The sequence below is a fragment of the Protopterus annectens genome, chromosome 14.part0 (genome assembly GCF_019279795.1).
Source record: "Protopterus annectens isolate FY-2018-M chromosome 14.part0, PAN1.0, whole genome shotgun sequence".
In the NCBI taxonomy this organism is placed as follows: Eukaryota; Metazoa; Chordata; order Ceratodontiformes; family Protopteridae; genus Protopterus; species Protopterus annectens.
This window is the reverse complement of record NC_056748.1, coordinates 307,554,815-307,567,293: the sequence shown is the minus strand read 5'-3', so window position 1 is coordinate 307,567,293 and position 12,479 is coordinate 307,554,815. Positions and strand designations below refer to the sequence as shown.

General features: G+C 40.4%; 1 protein-coding gene across 5 annotated transcripts in view; it reads right to left on the bottom strand.

Annotated features, from left to right (window-relative positions):
• The window catches only part of IKZF5 (IKAROS family zinc finger 5), a 282,876-nt gene that overhangs the window by 154,952 nt on the left and 115,445 nt on the right, over nucleotides 1-12,479 (bottom strand). The window lies entirely within an intron of this gene.

Sequence of the window (12,479 nt, the reverse complement as noted above, 5' to 3'; positions counted from 1 at the left end):
GTCAGTATTTAACACATACTCCAAGGCTGGTGTAATAGGAGGAGGAATGGGTATAGCACAAGGGAAACATACTTTTAGCATATCACAATATGTTCTCAGTTTAGGTGGAGCTTCCACTTGCTCACAAAAAAATACATCATTCATACTGGAACTAGTCTTAGGAAAGGAAAACTCCTCTAATGGAGTCAGAGAGGACAAGCTTTCCTCTGAATCAGAGCCTTGGGCTTGAGAATCAGTAAAAAAAAAAAAAAAAGGACAGTCTCTGTCTGAATCCTCTGATATATTTTCCAAGAGAATACAATGACCTAGTTAGTTTTCTGGTATGGATTTCTGCTCTCTAGAATAAAAAGCCTGGAATAAAAACTCATGGCTAAGGTAAGAAAAATCATCCTTATGAACAGATAAAATTTCTTTGGATGTGCAATGTCCAACTCGTTTCTTTTTTCTAGAGACATCCCTAGAAGGAGACCGACAGAGAAGGCACTTCATCCTGGGCAAGAGGTCTCTTTCCTGGCTTCTGTGACAAAAAACACCCAGACCTAAACAAAATGTTTCTTCCATGTCAGGACTGTACACTGGAACAGTTGCTAACCCCCAGTCACAGGTGGTAGAAGAGACTATACCAGGATAATCTGGAGAAACCAGTGAGTGGTTTGAGGAACAACAAATGGCCACTGCCATCATCCACAAGCAGTTGAGGCACTGTCTGAGCTGGTGGTGTAGGCAAGGTCTGCTATTCTGGTGTCTTTTCTTTTTACGTACAGTGAGAGAAGAAACAGCAAGAACTGTGTAACAATTCATGCTGTAGCCTTAGAAGAAGCCCAATTGCTAATACAGTCCTGTCCGAATCCCCCAATTTATAACTTGCCTCAGTTGTACATATGCTTTGAAGAGTGTGCATCCTTGTGCTTACGCTACATCTAGGGCTGTCGGTAATGCTATTGTTTTGAGAAGATATGTCTGGGTACATAGTCTGATGATGTAAAGTCTTGAGATTTTAAACTCTACTTTAGGACAGTCCCTTATTCACGGGATGTAGGAAGATATACAGATATTATTAATCAACATTGGGATATTTTGTTAACAGACCCACAGTTAAGTGAAATCATAGGTCCTAGACCTCAGTTCACTTTTAAGAATAAGAAGAATCTGAGGAGAAGGTTATGTAATGTTAAGGAAAGGAAGAATGTGTTGACAACATTTGGTACCAGACCATGTGGTAAATGTTCACAATGTAGGTATATTAATAAGGAGACTTTTTTTGTGCATCCAGACACAGGTAGAGTATATGATGTTAGGGTGCAGGCTGATTGTGAAACCATGCACGTGGTTTATTTAGCTAATTTCACCATCTGCAAATGTTTTTACATTGGCAAGACAGATCGCCCTCTGAAAGATAGAATAAGAGAGTATAATTATCATATTGGCAAAGGGAGCAATACTAATGCTTTAGCTAAACATGTGCAAAGTATGGGGGGTACAGCATAAATTCTTGTTTATGGTTGTGTCTAGGACTTATGAGAGCATAAGGGTGGGTGATATCAGAGCTAGAACAGAAGAGGTAGAGGCTAGATGGATAGTGATGCTAAGAGCAAATTATGGTCATGGCTTGAATAATCACGTGCCCATGAAACCTGTTCTCAGTAAAAGGGCTCTATTTAGGTAATCTATGTTTTTTATGTTCATTAAAGTATAACTGCAGATAATTAATTTATTTTAAATGTATATTTGCATATTTTTATGTTTTATGTAGTGTATTTGTTTTAATAACAACATATATGCATATTTTAAAGCTGACTTTAATGTTTTTTTAAAAATTAATTGGATTGCATCATGTGACCATTTTACTTGGCTATTTAAAGTGTAGTTTCTTGCATTAATTTGTACACCTGAAGAAGCATTCTGTGAAAGCGCTAGTGTGTTGCAATAAAGTAGTACTGCTCAGCATTATTCTTTGGCATTTTTTAAGCCTATTGTGGATTCTGGAGCCTATCCTCAGCAGCTTTGTGTGTATCCTGTTTTTCGTTTTTTTATAGCTGCAGAGGTTTCTGGTGCTTGGCCTTTTGTGTTCTTCTAAATCTTGTTTTATTGTTTCTTTGTTAAAACTGAGGCATTATGATGCCTTTTAACATATCATTTTTATATCATGTTTTTTATATTATATTATGGTTCAACATCATGATATTCTGTATATAACTGTTTTTTGTATTTTCGTATTCATATTATGTTTAGTTTTAGTGAAGGTATCCCTTTTAGAACTGTTTACAGTGAGTTAAATTGATGTCATAATTAATGTTTATTTAGGATTGTAATCAAGGTATTGGTTTGTTCTGAGGAAGTTCTTGCGTTCAGGAACGAAAGTGCTCAACAATAAACTGCTTTACTGGTCTGGCTGGTCCTGCTCCTGGGTTGTTTTTTCAGTTTGTCTTATCTTGTATTCTTCATGTGGTGATCCTGGGTTATGTTTTCTGAATGTTTTGCAAAAGTGGCTAAGCAACCTCCATCTCTCTCTGTCTCTCTCAGAGGTAGGGAAGATGAGACTGACATGGGTTTAGGGGTGGGTAGGGAGGAGGCAGCCTGGCTGAGTCATTTTTGATCCCTCTGAAAGAAATGCTCCTGAGGACACTGATGCTTCTCCTTTGATCCTTCTCTCTCGAACGTCAACTTTTTCCACTTATTAGACTTGTTACTCCCTCAGTTATGGGTATATAAAGCCAAAATTTAGCTTGGTAGTTCTGAATGAATTCGGAAGCTTGAGCCTGAAAAAACTGCTTTTCAGAATGCACAGTTTTGTTCTTTTCCTCCATTTTTTTCTGGAATCTCTTTAAGCAGGAGGTCCAAAAAAGAGATCATTGTCCAGTGGAGCATTAAATGATCCATGTTTACATGATTCAAAAATTGGAGTCTCCTCAAAGACACATGCTCCTAAATAACAATGCCTGTGGCTGATGCTCTACAGGATTCACCTACAGCATCATAAAAACATTTCTGAGAATGCTTGGCAACCTGCGCTGAAATGCTACAAAGTTCAAGCATCCACAACTTCAGGTCCTTATCCTGTAATCCCACAGACTTATCATTCATCTTCTCCAGCAGCTATTGTTGACAAATAGCATGTGGGACTGGCAGTTCAAGGCTCTGAAAGAAGCAGTAGCATATGGGTAAACCTTTTTCCATACATCTGTTGAGTATTGTACTCAGCTTATTATTAGGAAAAGAGCTCCATGATGGAGCTTAAGTTATTCCTTTATGGGAATCCAGGAATAAGATAGTTGGAGCAGCCAAAGGATTCTTGTAAAGGAATCTCTTACACTATAAGCAGCAGTCGGGTTTCCTAGGAGCAGGAGGGAAGGAGTCTATCTGTATACATATGAAGGATTAGTCTGGCTCAATAGATGTATTTATAATACTTCCTTCAGAACATTCACCACTTGAGGAACAGCTAGTATTCAAGGCTCAAGCAGGGCCATGAAAGTTCTGCACCTTAGTTTATCCTTACAGTACTACTTAGTCTCTCTTGATGGAAAGCATAGGAAAGGGTAAGCTCAGTAAATAATAAGCCTCAACTGAGGGGATTTTACCCACATAAGCCAGTTTATCTACTTCCAAATCATAAGAGTCAGAATCCTTAGACTGAGATCCTACCCCTTCTCTTTATAGAATGGGGCCACAGACACCTTGCATATTACTAATTCTGGATTTGGATTTCAGAAAGGTTAGATGAAGCCTGGGAGGTGGAAAGGGCAGGGGCAATGCCCAAACTAGGCCAAAGCAAGCAGGCAGGTGCCTTGCACATTTGGGTACAATCACACTTGAGGCTTTGGGATTTGGGAATTGGAACAAGACCTTAATCTCATCTCCAATAACCTCCTTGCAGACCAAAATCATAGAGATCCCACCTTCTCCTTCAGTGCTGAAAATACATACCTCTAAAACTAATGGGTCTTCTGTCTCAGGAGGTAAGGCAGGGGAGCCAATTCGGCAAGATATAGAAGACGGCGAGGGTGTGGTGGCTTGCACAGCAGTCCTGCCAGAGGCCACTGCAGTGACTGATTCCAAAGGTGGGGGGTTACAAAACTGACCCTCCCCACCAAGAGCTGCCAGATGCAGGAAGGCCCAAAGTCAACCAATGTAACATAGTCAAGCTCCTGACAAAGTGCTTTTTCAGCAAGGAGGTTCCTGGAGGCCTTGGGCATCATGGCACAGAACCAGGCATGTGCCTCATTTTTGACCCTAGACTCCTAGAGAGACCAATTGTCATTGGATTGTCCTCAGAGTCAAACTGGCAAAATGCAGATAGGAGTCCTCATCACAGACAATCCTCCGACCACCTAACAATACAACCTGTGAGAGATGCATTTATATAGCCAAACTGATAGCAAAGCTCTCTTCACCCAAGACTGGACTAGACAGTCAAGAGGAGAAGGTAAACACTTGCACCACACCATCATACAGTCACTCTCTTATAGTCCCTCAAAACCTACACCACCAAAACACACACATAGCAACACAAAACACACACCGACATTCGCGGAGGCTCTCAATAAAAATCTGCTCGAGCAACAGAGATCTCTAAAGCAGAAATGCAAGCAACCTCCGCCCCCCAACACAACCCAAATGACACACAGCCCACAAACTCAGTGTGCCACTCAACCACAGTCCATAAGGCATAACATACCCAACACTCTAGTCATAGGTGACTCTATAGTCAGGCACACTGATGTTCCAGTCATCAGGCTAAACAAGAAGAAAGTTACTGTCAGCTGCCTGTTGGATGTCAGGATCCACCACATAATGCACGCACTCAGGTCACTCCACAAGTACAAATACGACTCTGTCATTGCCCATGTTGGTGTGAATGACCTGAGACGTACCTCCCTGGACTATATGAAAAGAGACATGGAGGAGCTCTCCGATTTTGCAGCCCAGGCAGGTAGGACCCTACCCCCGAGTAGCATTCTGCCATCACTTAGAATGATTCAACAATTGGCTAAGCTTCTGGTGTCATTCTAAGGGGATCCAGTATCTGTCTGCCTGGGATGACATGATCGACAGACCACGATGCTTTGCCAGAGATAGCCTGCAGCTGTCGCCCTTGGGATTCCAGATAATGGCTAAGGATCTTGCCACCCCATAATGCCTTTTTTAGGTAAGGTTTAAATGACAAATTCAACAATGTAACAGGTACAAGCACGGCAAAATCTGAGGGTAATGCTACTCAGTGCTAGAAGTCTAAACCTCAAAATGCATTCACTCGAGGCAATCCTTAAAATGGAGAACATCAACATTTGTGCAGTGATAGAGACCTGGTTCAAGGCTCTAGAGAGCACCCCTGCATTACCAGGCTATAATTCATTTACACCTTTCGGCCACCTAACCTGGACTGAAACACTAAAGGTGGAGGCGTGTTCATATTCATTAAGGATATCCACACCTCCAGGCTAGTTGCTCAGCATAATCCATCCAAGATTATCCAAGTGCAACTAACTCTGGGCAAGACTGCAATCCAAATTGTAACTTGCTACAGATCCCCACCATGCCCCAGGATTCCCACTCCTCATTTCTTGACATACTGGAAAATATTAGGGTACAACCCAACAGCCTAATAATGGGTGATTTCAACTACACCACCATTAACTGGGAAAACTACTCATGTACCAACTCTTTTGCGCAACGTTTTCTGGAATTCATAAATTCCAGTGCCTTGGATCAACTTATCCACACCCCCACCAGGGGCAGCAATACCTAGACCTGATCATTACCAGCATGGGTGACCGGTGTTCCACACTAGAGGTCAATTCCTCGTTGGTTAGATCCGACCACAAGTTAATCACCCTAGACATCCACACCCCACCCCCCATTAGGGAAACCACCCTAAAAAATTTCTCCAAAGCCAACTTCACGCTTAAGACAGAAGTGGCAAACTTCGACACCCACGGAGACAGACAATAGAGGTAAGACTGCTGAATCCTACACAAATGCACTTTATAAGCACTTACGTGAGTGCACGGATCATGCTATCCACCTAAACATGGAAGCCAATATGGTGGTCCCCTGCCATAAACAAACTCTACAACAGAAGAAAAACCGTTGCAAAAAAAAAAAAAAAAAGTAAAATCTATGACTGGAGGAACTCCCTGATCAGCCTCAGTAAGAAGCTGAAATCCCTCATAAAAGCCTCCAAAGCTAGTTACAAAAACAAAATTGCCACTGATTCTACAGACAACCACAAAGCATTCTTTAGCTATGTCAAGAATCTCAATGGCAACACTCAGATCTGCTCTGAGTTACAGCACAATGGCACTAAATATGCAGAACCAACTGATATTGCCAACATCCTGGTAGGTAGGTTCAGTGCTAACTTTACACCCTCTCACCTCCTAAAGGGCCCATCTCTATACCGGAAGAATGCAAAGTTCCTGTAATCACGGCTGCACAGGTAAAAACCACACTCTCCAAAGCCAAGAACACAGCATCTATGGGACCTGACAACATCCCAGGCTGCGTTCTACACGAACTACAGGATGAACTGGCACCCCACCTAAGCACCATGTTCAATCACAGCCTCACCTCAGGCTTTGTGCCCACTGAATGGCGCACAGCAATGGTTATCCCACTCCACAAAGAGGGAGCCACCACAGACCCTGGGAACTACCGCCCCATTAGCCTAACGAGCCTGGTCTGCAGGGCCATGGAATTTATAAACAAAGACATTGGTAATCTCCAAACTCTGGACCCCACCCAGTTCAGGTTTGTAAAAGGTAGATCATGTCTCCTAAACCTGATAGACTTTTTTGAAGCAGTCACCAAAGCCATAGAAGAGGGTAAGGTGGTTCACACAGCCTATCTAGATCTCGCCAAAGCTTTTGACACCATCCCCCATTCTGGAATTATAGATAAACTCACTAAACTAGGTATAAATCCCTATGTCACAAGATGGGTTGCCAACTGGCTCACTGACAGAGCCCACACTGTGAAAGTAGCAGACTCCAAATCCAACTTCAGACCAGTGACAAGTGGAGTACCACAGGGTTCAGTCCTGGGTCCTCTCCTGTTTGTTATCTACTTTTCTGAAGTACAGACTAATACAGAAGGTCTTTGGTTAACAAAGTTCGCAGAGGACTGCAAACTAGGAGCCATAATCGAAACTCCTAACGATGTGGACATCCTACAAAATGGCCTCACTGAGACAGATGCCTGGTGTCAAAGCCATGGCCTCAAGCTCAATGCCAAAAAGTGCATAGTCATCCCCTTTGGTAAAAACTCTGTACCCATGAGCTACCACATAGGTGGTAGTCTACTTAGTGTGATAAGAAACCTTGGGACACAGGTGGACAGTAGTCTCTCCTTTGATAATCACATCGCCACAGTAGTCAGGAAATCCTTCTACATGGCACATCTCATCACAAAAGGTTTCTCATCCAGGAAAAAAGAGATCATTATTCCCCTCTACTCATCACTCATTAGACCCATTATAGAGTTGAACGCCCCTTTTGTTATGTACCTCACAAGACATCTACAACAACTGGAAAGGCTGCAGAAATACCTCACAAAGAGGATTACTGGCCTCAAACAGATGCCCTATGCAGACCGTCTTAAAAAACTCAAGCTTTACTCCATTGCATATTACCTACTCAGAGGCAATCTCTGCCTAACATACAAAGCTATGTCAAACCCAGAGCTGTTGGACATGCTCCACTTAAAGAAATCCCAATCCCTCTGAACTACACACTCTAGGGACCTAAACCTTGTCACCACAATAAACAGAACATGGAGGGATAGATTCCTGTCCCACAGACTTCCCATACTCTGGAACAAACTACCTATCTATATCAAACAAAGCTCCTCATTAGCACTCTTCAAGAAAAATCTTGATGATTGGATGGGAAATAGGAAATTCACCCCGGGGATCACCTCTGTGGCTCTGCTTGACAGGGGCACAGGAAAATAATTTTCTTGGGTGGTGAAAGCCAGGGTACCTTTTTGGCTAGGCTTATATAGGCCCTAGGGCCAATACCTAGTACCTACCTATGAACTTATGAACAAGCACAAGCTGTGGAAGTGTTTGTGGGTAAACCATTTCCTGCACGATATGGTTGTTAATTTTAACAAAATTTCTGTTACAGATTCACTGCCAGAATTAGACCTTAGCTATACCAAAAATATGTAACAAGCCAAGAAAAATCTCCTATGAAGTACTTAACTGGCTCTTGGAAGCAGACCAACTGATAGTATGCTAATATTATGGAGCATGCAATACATAACACTGCATGTTAAGAATGATCTAAAGATGGCATCAGCCAATGCACTTCTTATATCACAGATATCTTTGTATCCTGGTGGGAAGGCCTTGGCTGAAGCTCTGAGGGAGGTTGAGCTGGCCAGTCAGACTACCTGCGGTCAGAAATCCCAAAAATAAGGACCGTCATAGTGAACATTGCAATGGACATCTATAGAAAACTAACTCTGAGGTCACTTTGCCTAGGAGTATATGAAATACTCAGGAATCACTACAATCTCAGACTTGGAAGATATTCTACAACGTCTGCTATTATAACAGTTCAAGTACTGTTTTTGGAATTACAGCTAGGGTCCCCAAAAAACTCATGGTCAATCTCCACATTTAACAATCTACTTTAACATCTTCATTGAAGCACTGGGTTTGAAACCATACATGCTTTCTATGAAGGCCACCATAATAAGTAACCACTGATTAGGCATTCACTGCTTCAGGTCACACTATTACGTTAGAACCAGTCTTAAAGCACATTATATCGGAAAAGAGTAGCTGTTAGTTCTAGGACACAGCTCCACAGGACTCCTGTGATGAGCTTGTGTGTTTTCAAAGTGGTGTGTTAAATTTTTACCTTACAGGAATATATACTTTGTTGGTGGTACAAGTGGGTCACTGCTTAGTCAAGAAGAATACAGATCAGTTATTCTCATGAAATTTCAAGTGATCAGACCTCTAATCACTGAAACCCTTTTGTCATGACATGATATCACTGCATGATGTTATTACTGGAAGTTGCACAGTGGAATGCATTCTGAAGTTTTATGATGTCGACCTTGCTCCATAGATGAATGACAGTAAAGTTAGTATGTAAACTTTAGGGGGCAAATGGAAAGTGAAGTCCCCTGGGCAAGTTATTTTTAGTACTGTTCAGCATTACTTTTTTTTTTTTTTTTTTTTTTTGAGGGGGGAGAATGTTGTGCCTTTGTGGTACTGTTAGGTTCCTCTGAATTGGATAGTTCCAGTTGGATTGTTTTTTGATAGACAAGGGTTTCAGTAAGATAGATATGATGGTATAATTTTAAAGGTACAATGATATGGCATGAATCCATTACATGACAATGGATAAATCAATGAAAATGCAGCCTGCCAACTGTACACTGTCGATACAAGTAAATGCATTACCCAGCCTCCCCTATGTTAAATGAAAAACAAATGCTTGCATCTCAAAATCCCAGTACCACTACAGTGGCAAATGATAAGGGTCAGTTACATAGGTGCCATTAGCATTTGATCTGCTAGCAAATATCTGCTTGCTTCCAACCTGGATATTTAATTAGTTAGAATTTTATGAAGTCAGTATCAGTGTATATCCTTTTCCAAAAAATGTGTAGAGTGATAAACGTTTATGTCTAACGTGTTACATCATTTTTTTCCAGCAGGGCCAAGCAGGATCAAGTCACACCATTCCGTAAAGGCTTTAAGTCTTGCTCCTAGCACTAAGTCAGGTCTGTTTCTCCCCTGGATCTGGCAGTTTTTATGGGAGCTAGAGTTACATAAGGAAAGCATGACACCATAAAAAGCTATCAGGCCACATTTAGACAGACTGTTTTTAAGAAGGGTAACCCATTGAAATGACTTTCAAAGGTACACTTTTATTACAGTGGAGGAGTGGGTGATGTTGACTGCTGCAGAGAGCAACATAAAGTTATGAGAAAGTATCCAATGGTGGTCAGATGCATAATGAAGGAATGAATTTAGAAGTAAAGCCATGGGAACATTTACTTGTTAGGAAATTTGGTCATGTAACTTGACAGTTATGTGATGTGAGCATGGAAGGGAAAACTCTTTTTACACGAACAAAGGAAATTACTGCAGTAATCATATGGGAAAACAAATTTTTTGAGTTTCACTTTATGGTTTAGGATTTCAGTGAGATATACACGAATAGCTCAGGGTTTGAGTTGGGGTCTGTAACCCCCCCCCCCCCAAAAAAAAATGAATACAAATCCAGATAGTCCCATAAGTTATCAGATGAGTTAATTACATGGTATGCTAAGGGCACGTTATAAAGAAATGAGAAATACCAACATGCTTTTAACCAACTTTAGGCAATCTTGCATAGTTCCCACTTTTAAGAAAGGGGAATGCAAATTTAACAATTAGTTTACTCAGGACTCAGTTATGTGGCAAATGCCTTGTTTGCGTTTTTCCAGAAAGGTTACAATCTCATTTTGTTATTAGCATGTGGTCAAATAAAGGCAATGCAATATATTCTTGGATACAGATTAGGAATATTAACAGTAGTTCATGACCAAGACCAGGAGTAATAAAGGTAGACACAAATGCTCATTACATACCATGGTGCACAGAACAAGAAATAAGAACTTAACAAGTTACATTTTTTAAACACCTTTATTGAATTATTACTCATGACACAGACAATCTTGCACTTATATAATATGGGTATTGCTAACCAATTCATGCACATACTTTACAGCTATAGCCTTTGTTTTAACTTCATTAAGTTTACAGCCGTAACAGTGTCAAAATGTTCCACAACACTGAGATATCTCTTTCTGGTTCCATCAGGTACAAAATAATATCATATGCAATTAAAGCCAAGTTTTCTTGAACACTGCACTAATTATATTATTGAATTTCTGAGCCCCCCCCTATTTTTTTGCCAGTGGTTCTAAATCTAAAGCAAATAAAGGGGAAAGAGGATACCCTTGCCTGGTTCCTCTGTTCAGACACAACATTCCTCTTTGATTTTTGCCCCCAAGTCCCTCATATATCATTACCTTATTATGGTATCGGGAAATGCAAATACTTCCGGTGCCCTACTCAATTCTAGCTTACTCAGTTGAATGCTTCCTCTGCATGAAGACCTACCAATAACTGCTGTATTTTCTTACATTCTGCTTCTCTCTGGGTCATCACTGTTCTAAAAATAATGTTACCAAATTTCTGCCTCCCCTCCATAAAACCACAATATTCTATATCAATCAATTTTGACATCACCTTTGCCATTCATTTAGCCATTATAGACATAAAACACTTTATGATCATGTTTTAAAATTGAAATGTGCCCATTGAAGCTCGATCAGCTGGGTCTTTACAATCTGTAAGTATTACAGCCACCACAACTTTTTTCCAGGATGTTACCTCCAACTCCTTGTAAAATACAGTTAAATAAAATCTTCCAGATTTTTATCACTTTCTTCCCTTCTATTTTCCAAACTTCCATCAGAATACCATCAACACCTGGAGACTTTCCCACAGATTGGTTGTACATAACCATTTTATCTCATAGCCTCCTATCTTAACTGTTAGTTGTTGAGCCTCATCTACCTCTAACCTTGGTATACTTGAGTCTTACACAAATATTTCCATTTGTGCTTTTTCTTTTCTCCAGTTCCATACTTTATACAAAATGTCATACAATTTCTGAAATATCTCTAACACCTCTACAGGGTCTCTGGTTATTTTTCCTGTTATAGGCTTCCCAAGTCTGGCAACAACCCTTTCAACTTTCTATTGCCCAAGTCATTGCGCTAAAAGCTTTTGTGCTGTGGAGTTATCAAAATACAGTTGCTTAACAGCAATATTTCTCAACTCATGCATATTATTCCAGGTATTCCTTTATTTTCTATTTAGCACACTATAATGGTGCCTGTTTTTGTTCTGTGAGATTCTCCTCATTTTGTAATACTTCAACCTTTCTCAGCACCTCTAAATAATTCTTACTACTTCTTAACCAGATCTCTTTTTTTCTTTTATTTCTACCCTACTTATAAACTTCACATTCATTTTATCCCAATCACTAGCTATAACTTCTGGAGTACTTTCTATGTTCCCTTATAACTCCAGGATAATTTCCACTACCTATTCTTTAAATTCCTCTCTTTTTAACAAGTAGGTGGGGAAGTGCCAAGTGTCCCATCTTTACTATATTACCCTGCATTTTTATCTTAGTAATAATTGGTGTAGGATCTGAAATAGTTATTGGATGTGCATCAAAGTTCTCAGTTACATGCACATGTTCCTGTGAAATATAATTTCCGTCTAGTCTGGCCCAGTTATTGTACTTTGGTGAATAATATGTAAATTCGCTCTGAGGTCCTACTACTGAATTCACGACTTCCATATCAAATGTTTTCATAACTGTCTTCATAAATCTACCCTGCTTTGTTGTATTTTCTCTTCTAGAATCCCCAGATGCATCCTCATTGTTGCAAATCAA